A 9,289-nucleotide genomic window follows, 5' to 3' on the forward strand; every position below is an offset into this window, starting at 1 on the left:
AGGGGTATAAATCAAGGATTCTGGTCTCACTTAGGGTGTCATGATGAAACGCCACTATTTTTAGCTGTCAAAGTATCTTTTAAGCTGCACTTGAAGAAACAATAATGAAAAAATGCACATATTTCCATTTATAGGCTAGATTGCCGCCAGTCTCTCGAGTCCGGTCTACAAAGTGCAAGCTCTTTTCCTGAACAGCAGCTGGTAATCAAGCCTATTCTGTTTTAAGTGGTATCTTTTAGGAGTCAAAGAGAGTTTGAGCCACACCAAGATTGGTCTCTTTTAGGTGTTTAATTCAAATATTCTGAGGAACATCCCCGACTTTTTCATATGGGAAACCCCCCTCCCCCCCCCCCCCCCCCTCCCTCCAAACGGGGTAAAGGTGTATCATGAGTGTTACTTGTTGAGGTTGAAACTTAGGGGTACCCCAGTGGGAAGAATAAAGTGTGTGGAGAAAGATGAATTTTTATTCAAGTTATTCAAGACATCTCTCAGCTCTGTTGAAATTTTCCTGTTGTGTACATTATTTAGTTGAGCTCTTTTTCTGTGATGATTTTATTGTCTAACCAATACCCAAGGGTTATGTTCTTAAATATTGATTTCCAGTTGTAAGAATAATAAGAAAGTCATGATTGTGAGGCTTGAACCACCTTGAAAGGGCTTGGGTGGGGGGAGGGGGGGGGGAACTTAATTGAAGAGTGCTGTAACATTCTGAGAAGTATCAACCTGTGGTACTTTTGGGAGAGGGTCTCTGCATTAAAGGGGGCTGTCGCAACTTAAGGTTGGCTAAAACATGCTCGTGAAATGTGAAAGCAGGTCACTTGTTGAAAGGCATGTACATGAGAATAAAGTTGTGTGTTGTCGTAGAAAAAAGACAAATGTGAATCATAAAAACTGGTATTTTGTGTGTGATAGTTGGCAATGTACAGTGTTACTTTAATCTCTCGAATGAGCCCCTCCCTTTGAAACTTCAATTTTAATCAAGTTCTCCCCCTCTCCCCTCCCTCTCCCTTCTTCCCTCCTCTCCTCACCCTTTCATGGATGAAAGCTCATGACAACTACATGCTTTTAAAGTTTTTCAACCTAAGTTTTTTGGTGAGAATGTATTATTAAACAGCACTGAAATGAATGTAAAAGTTGAAAAGCCATCTTCATTTCATATGTAACCTAACACATACAGTAACTGAGTTGAAATAAATATGGGTTATTGACCAAGTGTGAGGTAAAGATGGCTGGATATTGGCCAAGTTCTTTTTTTGCGAGTTTATGGACCGAGACTCCGTCTCGGTCCATAAACTCGTGTTGTGCAAGAGCCAGGCAGTTTAACAGGTATTTGCATAGAGGAAGTTTCGTGATTTTGTTACATTAAGTAATTCATTAATGACATAGCATGCAGCTGACTGGTAAATAACTTGCTCATGATGTGCAGTTGTTATTTATTTATTTATTTATTTTTATTTTTCATTTTTTTGCAACGTCAACGAGAGTGTTGCTAGTAGCATTCTCGTCTCCAGAGGCCGCGCCCCTTTCGGTCAGCACCAAGAATCGCGACCTCCGGGAAGGTCCAATTTTCTGAGCATGCGTAGACTAATCGTTTCGTATTCTCGGCCAATCAGATTTGTCAGACTTGACTCTGAGCATGCGCACAGTGACGGGAAGTCCTTGAATCGTGGACTTCCGGTGTCGGACCTCCCCAGAGGTCGCGATTCTTGGTGCTGACCAAAAGGAGCGCGGCCTCTGGGGACGAGAATGAGCTAGTAAAAGAGGAATCCTCCCTAGGAAAAACAAATGACAACTGGACATTTACCGATAATCCATAGCGCGAGAAAACACAGAAAATTCTTCAAACCTAGCATGCACAGTGCCTGGAGGGAACTCCCATATGAAAAGGTTGGGGGTGCTCGTCGTCTCTCTTAGGGGTGCCCGGGTGTAAATCAAGGATTTTGGTCTCTCTTACGATGAGTGATCAGGACGAAATGCCACGTAGACTATTTTAGCTGTCAAAGTATTTTTTAGGGTGCACTCGAAGAGACAACAGCTAAAAAAGCAACCTTGTTCCCAGGGTTCTCTCCTACCCTTGAAACGAGGTTGCTGGAAAAGCTCTCATTTCGGTTTTTGGGCTCGATTTTCGCCGGTCTCTCGAGTCCGGTCTAATAGCCCGAGATCGATCCTATCCCGAACAGCGGCTGGTAATCAAGCCTATTCCGTCTCAAGCAGTATCTAGAGCTCGAAACACGCGCAGATTGTTCTCCTTTAGGGGTCTAATTTAAATTGTCCAACGAGCATCCACGACCTTTTCATATGGGAGCCCCCCCTTCTCTCTCCGGGGGTACAGTGCTGTTAGTACAGGGTTAAATGTTGCAAAAAGTGGCTGTCCTTGTGCCTTATAGGCCATATTGGATTCGCGACGTATTGTGGAAGATTATTTTACTTACGGATCGTGAAGTTATCTAGATCTATTCACTGCATCTTCTGGTCAAGAACTAGCTCGAGAGCGTTCAAATTCAACTGAAATTTAATACGAGTAATACGCAGTTGGAGTTTATGTTCTCTAAAATAACAGAATTTGGTTATTTTACGTTATTCTTTTGAAGATCTTTGAAGAGGTCGACCAAGCAATGTCCGAGGAGTTATAACGCCGTAACGAACTATCGGTTTTTTTTTTTCATCAAACCCTTTCCTGGGCATTTTCAAGCTCCCTGTTTCATCACTGTTGACGACCATTTCGATGTACCGGTCATTGCCCCTTAAGATGCTCTGAATTAAGTACACCCTTGGTAATTTTCCACGTACAGTTTGATTCAGGTTGTCTTTTCCACGCCCCTTGAACTCCACAGCGTCGTCAATTTCGACGCTTCTACACTGTTCTAGCAGTTCCTGGCTTAATATTCCATCTCATTCTATTCTATTCCATTCTGTTGTTGCAAAAAAAAAAAAAAAAGACAAACTCGTCAACATCCTTTATATCCTCGCGTCTGAAAATAAAGTGCTTTTGTTTTTAAGCCCCGGCCAAACGATCGCAACATGTCCACGCAACACATTGCAACAATGTTGGACGCAACATGTTGCGCGCGTTTGACCACCCTGTTACGACATGTTGGGTGGTGTTGTCTCAAATTTGACCATTTTCAAACTTGATCCAACAACATGCAACACGTCGCAACACTTCGCAACAGGGTGGTCAAACGCGCGCTCCAGATTTTGCAACCCAGGTCTTCTAACCGTTCCTTCAACTCCGGCCATTGTTATCTTCAATTAACCTCAATTAATCAGCTAGCCTGGGGCCCGGCTCGGGGGGAGGGGGGGGAGGGGGTGGGTGGGGGAACTCCCATATGAAAGGGACGGGGGTGCTCGTCGTACCTTTCAGGGGTTAAAAAAGCGGTTTTTTAGTACCTCTTAGGGTACCTTATAGTAGGCTCTTACCGATAGTGCTTGTAAAAAAAGCATTAAATGCTTGAAGCAGTGCTTGTTTTTTTGCCAAAAGAGTGCTAAAATAATGCTAATTTTTTTAAAAAGTGCTCGTGGGTTACATAAAAATGCTCACTTTTTTCCGATTTTTTTAAGCATAGAATATTACATTTTTCAGATTTTCAGTTACATTTTTCAGCAACAAAATGTAACGATCAATGTTTCTTTTTTTCCATCAGTCCATTCTGGCTGACTTCCATTGTTCCTCGATGACAAGGTGGATGACGCCATCTTGGAACGAGTGTGATGGACTGGGTTTCTAGAAGGCAACCGCTGACCTATCAAACCTATTCCCCAGGCCTCCTCGGCTCCTTTGACTAAAATGAGGGCAAAATGCATCTGGGAGGCTTTGGACGCCATAAATAAAGTCAGATTGTGCGTTTTAACACAAAATTATACAAATAATCAGTCCAAAATCCAAAATAATGCTAGCAGTGCTTTTTGGGATAAAATGTAAAAAAACAAAAATGCTCGCGAAGCCAAATAATGCCAAAAAAAGTGCTAGCACTATCGGTAAGAGCCTACCTTATAGGGTATTGAGCCGAAAAAATATGACAAGATATTTTAAAATCAACTAACTTTTAATTTTGTCTCAAAATTGGCACCTCTTAGGGCATCTTGGCACCTCTTAGGGGTTACTTTCAAAGTTTCCGACAGGCTCCCCCGTCCTTTTTATATGGGATTCCCCCGGGGGACCCAACCAGTTCATAATTCGCTCAGCGTTCGAATTCACCCTTACCTCGATCGGCCAAACTATTGGAAGAAGAACTAGAATAGAGAGAGAAGTAGAATAGAGAGTTGCTGTATTTTTCCGCTACGGTATATAAATGCAATAATTACGCTTAGAGGAGCAAACTTGAAGCAGAGTCGCTTCGATCTTTCCTAGATAAGTCGAGATAGAAGAGTCTTTCCCGGCTTATCTAGGAAAGATCGAAGCAACCCTGCTCGGATGGTATAAACTGACAAAAAGAGACGCCTGGACATTGGGGGCAATACAATATTAAAAACTGGATCATTGGATCATGCAATTCAAGAGTTTTCATTGGCTTAGCCATCATGGTATATGAGACATTATACCATGCTCTACAAATAAGCGCACGTGTAATTTTTTGGACGTTTCTATTTTTTATTTTATTTCACTTCTCAAAGTTTTGGTGGCGTTTTTAATAAAGCAGTTATTCCAATCACGCTTGTCGGATATGAGATGATTCACGTTGCCAACTCGGCGCTACGCGCCTCGTTGGCTATCTGTCATGTCATATCCAACGCGCACTCTTCGAGATATTTGTTAAATAATACGAAAAAGAAAACTTGTATATTTAACAATTATTCCACGAGCGCGTATTGGATATGGGTTGGTTATAACAACAAACGGAAGTGGAGTAATTGCCTCCAAAATATAGAAAACTAGACTAAAATAAAACTAAAAACGCCCAGAAAAACATGCGCAGGCTTACCATATTTGTAGAGCATGGTGTGAAGCCAATGAAAACTCTCGAACTGCATTATCATCAGTAATTAATTATAATAATATTATTAATAATTAATTATAATATAATAATTATATACTTCTCTGTGTTCTCGACAACAGCTGATCAGGAACTCTAACATCAATTGCAAAACAGACACTTAATGTTGGTCTTGAATTTGAAACCAGTGTTTCTGATCGAGTGGCAAATGTAATGCCAAAAAGAGCAACCTCGTTCTCGTTCGACCCTGGTAACAAGGTTAGTGAAAAGCAGTGCACATCGTGATTCACTCCGTGAGTGCTCTAGTGAGGCCATCAAGACCACCGAAGTGCTGGGAGAGGGGAAGGGGGGTAAGGATTGGACTTGCATTCGCAGAGGTTGAGGCAAAGCTGAGAGGAGGAGAGGAAAAAGAGGGACAGTTAAATATACGAGATGCAACGACATCTAGAAATAACTTCTGAACACAAATTATGCACTTTTATGATCATGCCGATCAAGGAAGATAGTTTTCATTTCAAAAGACGCTCATTCGAGATTTCATTTTAACTTACCATAGATTTTCAACACGGGCTCTTTCGGGACGTTTTCTCCCATGGCTTGTACTTGGCAAAAATCAACGAATCAACGGATCTATCACAAAGCCAAGTACCCGGACATGCACTGAAACAGTAGGAAAATTCTAATATATAGTGTTTACCTCAACCGGAGAAAAGAGAGAACCCTCGAGAAGTCGGCTTTCTTTTGCAACTCTACAACCCTTTCAGCAAGTTTTGAACCGAAACGGATGGTTCTTTTGAAAACCACTGAACTCTAAATCTTCGCCCAGTAGTCGCAGACCACATTATTATACCAACAAAGTGCTTCAGTGGATATGCATAGACAGTTCAAGTGGACATCACTAACTGAATTCAAACACAGTTATTTCCAGTTCCTCGTTATTTCGAATTCAAAACATTTTCTTTGGCTTTGCCCTTCACTATTCATTTACTATCGGCTATTTCGAACTGCCGCTATTTCGATCTATTTTTTGCTTCCCCTGCGAGTTCATTTATTTCGAGTCGAAATAGCGGGTTTCCACTGTATTAGCACGCAACTGGCAGTCTGCTACAAACTCTGAGACTTCGAAAGCAAAGGTAAGTTTCATTCTGATTCTAGTCGAGTGTGGTTGTGTTGCTCATCTGTTGTTTTCACTGAAATAACAAAATATATGCAGTTCGAAGTTTAGAAAATATATTTGCATTCTGTACGTTTTGGGAAGCACTCACTGATTTCCAGGGGTCGTCTGTAGTCTCTCGATTTTTCGGTGCTAGGACTATTTAAGTATTCATTCAGTAAGAATTCACTCTCTGGCTCTCGGCATGTTACCTCGCTGCACTGTTACAGTTTGCTTCGCTAATGTTCAAGCATGCCTCACGATGAACCTAATTATGGTAGTGTTAATTAATGTTGGGCCTGAAGTAGAAAAAGTAAGTAAAACGACGTTTATACCTCTTACTAACTAAGTTTTTGGTCCGCACTGTAAGTTGCGGGCCGGGATTTTTCCCCTTCGATTTATTGAAGGAGAAAAAACGAAGATTCGTAACTTACAGTAGGGACAGGGAAGACGAGGTTGGTAAGATAGTTATTATATCTCTACTGTGTGTCTGACGGGTTCGGGAACGATTACGGTTTCAATTTTCTGACGCGCGTAGAAAGTATCTAACGGGTCAATATGAAATAGTCATTAAGTTGTTAGCACGTTTTAATACATAATTTAAACTAAGAGAAAGTTTGAAACTTTTACTTTGCATGCTATAAAAAAAAAGTTAAGAATTAACACTCGGCGATAATTCACGAAACATTTTAACAACAAGAACAGCTTTAGATTTTAACGGGCCGCACATCAGTAGAATACGGCCTGCTAGATTGACCAATTACAGCGCGCTTAGTGGTAGTAAGTGATCACATACGGTATAATAATATTAAACAATTAGATTATGAACTCGAGATTTATGAACTTCATATTACGAACCTCATAGAGATCGAGAGCGAATTATCTAATTGTTTCAGTAGAATTCTAACTTTAATAATATACATGAAAAAAATCACTCGATTCTGATTGTCTGAGAGCAGTGCAGTTCAAGTGTAACACCAGTGCAAAAAGTGTAACACCAGTGCAAATTACACATCGTAATTCTGGATTATGATTGGCTGAAAGACTATAGGAAATTTTCGAAGGCAATTATATTACGTAAAATGATGAGGAAAATTTTGTGCAGAAACTTTGAAAAAAGTTTTCCCGAATGAGAAAAAATGGCTTCAAGAAAGGTCTTCCGGCACTTCCTCCACGCAAATTTCTTTATGTTTATATTATTAATAAGTAATCATACGGTTTTAGTCGTTCAATTTGGAATTAATTTGCACTTGTGAGTTTTTGAAAAAGCTGAAATTGCACTCGCCGAAGCGGCTCGTGCAATTTCACTGACCTATCTAAAAAATCACTCGTGCAAATTAATTCCAAACTGAACTCGAAACCGTATGATTACCTATACAAATTAACGCAAATAACGATTCCCAAATTTTTCTCTACGTATTTTTGGGTATAATGAACTTCACGCTTTAACAAAATCGCACTGACTGAATTGTCATTGGAAATTTGCAGTTGTTTACGCGCGCGCACTCGTCTTTTTCAATAATTACAAGATTTTAAAGTCAAAATACTGCAGTTAATGACTTACTTTCAGCCTTCTCAGGAATTTAATTAACCATTTGCATCTAAACGTTCCTCCAAAACTTCGGAAAAAGAAAAAAGGTCGCCATTACGTAGACAACCGACACCCACTGCACTCCAATTAAACAATAGAGTGTTTCAGTGGAGGAACCATCGGCTGATAGTTGCCCCTCGAAAATTTGATATTCTTAAAACAAATATTTGCTCGAGAAGCGAAGCTTCGAGGGCAAATATGCTAGTTTTAAGAACATCAAATTTCTAAGGGGCAACTATCAGTCCGATAGTTCCGAGACATTAACACTGTATTATCTTTATCAGTTGTTCACCACTAAATTTTCTTCCGCGCGCCAGTTCAAAAATCATATTGAATTATTTTCAACTTTTTTTAGATGAAAGCCGTGAAAGCCAAATGTAAAATTTAAAAAGGAAAATAAACAAAACCCACTTAATACAAATTTCATTTGTATATATATATTTTTATAAGCTCGCTTGTCTACAGAAAATTTTTCACGGACAAGTACTATCCATTCGGGTATTTTCCTCGGACGGGCACTATGGGCTAATAGTGTCTCTACGCGGATGAGCACTATCGCGTCACGAGATCAATTTAAACCAATAAGAATCGGAGAAATTTAGTGGTGAACTATAATGGCTGATAGTGTACGAGTAGCTCAACCAATCAGATTGCAGTATTTGAATTAGTATACTATACTAATAGAATTCTACTACAGATGGGAGTTATTGTCCAATCGATCTTTCGTCGGTTCTAGACCCTAAGCGTTTTGATACTGATGACTTTGTAACGGAAATGATCAGAAGGGCTTAAAATTTAATGGTTTGGGACTGAAAGAGTAAATCACAGTCAGAATCTATATACTCACCCCATAATAACATTCGTTTCGTCTCCAAAGCAAAGCAAAATCCAGCAAAAAACTAAGCAAAACAAAAAATACAGGACATTGTTTCACATCTAAACATATCGGCATGTGAAATTTGGAGTTTTTTTTCCACAAAGTTCACTTTTGACCAAAAGTTGCTAACGCCCCTTTGCCATTTACCACCGAATCCTTCAATTGAGATTTGTTCAGTGAAAAACTTTCGTGTTGCTGCTTTTCCCTTTGCCATAGCCCAAAGCATCAAGCATTTTCCAGCAAAAGTGGTAACCAGCAAACAATCACTCTTCTGGCCCACGTTGTTCAAAGGGGTGGGTAACATTATGCACCGGATAAATCGCCATCCAGTGGATGGGCGTTGACAAAACAAACCACTCTATCCATTGGATAGTGATTTATCACGTGACCCTTCGAACAACTGGAACCTGAATTCTACATACGTCATTAATTGACTGAATTGTCAATTTGACATTTGCAATTGCTTACGCGCGCTTATCAGTTTCTTTCAAAAATTTCGAGCTTTTTTAATTAAAGAAACCGTAAATGCCCTCCTTTTAGTCTTCTCAGGAATTTGATTATCCATTTGTTTCTAAACGTTCTTTCAAAGCTTCGGAAAAACGAGGAAACGTTGCAATTTTGTCGACCACACCAAGCTACTGCACATTAATGGCTGATTGTGTGCAATGGCTCAGCCAATCAGATTACAGCATCTGCATTACGTGTAGTATACTAGTAGAATTCTACTAAAACTC

The sequence above is a fragment of the Orbicella faveolata genome, unplaced genomic scaffold, assembly GCF_042242905.1.
Source record: "Orbicella faveolata isolate gen_17 unplaced genomic scaffold, um_ofav_v1 contig_47, whole genome shotgun sequence".
Taxonomy (NCBI): Eukaryota; Metazoa; Cnidaria; class Anthozoa; order Scleractinia; family Merulinidae; genus Orbicella; species Orbicella faveolata.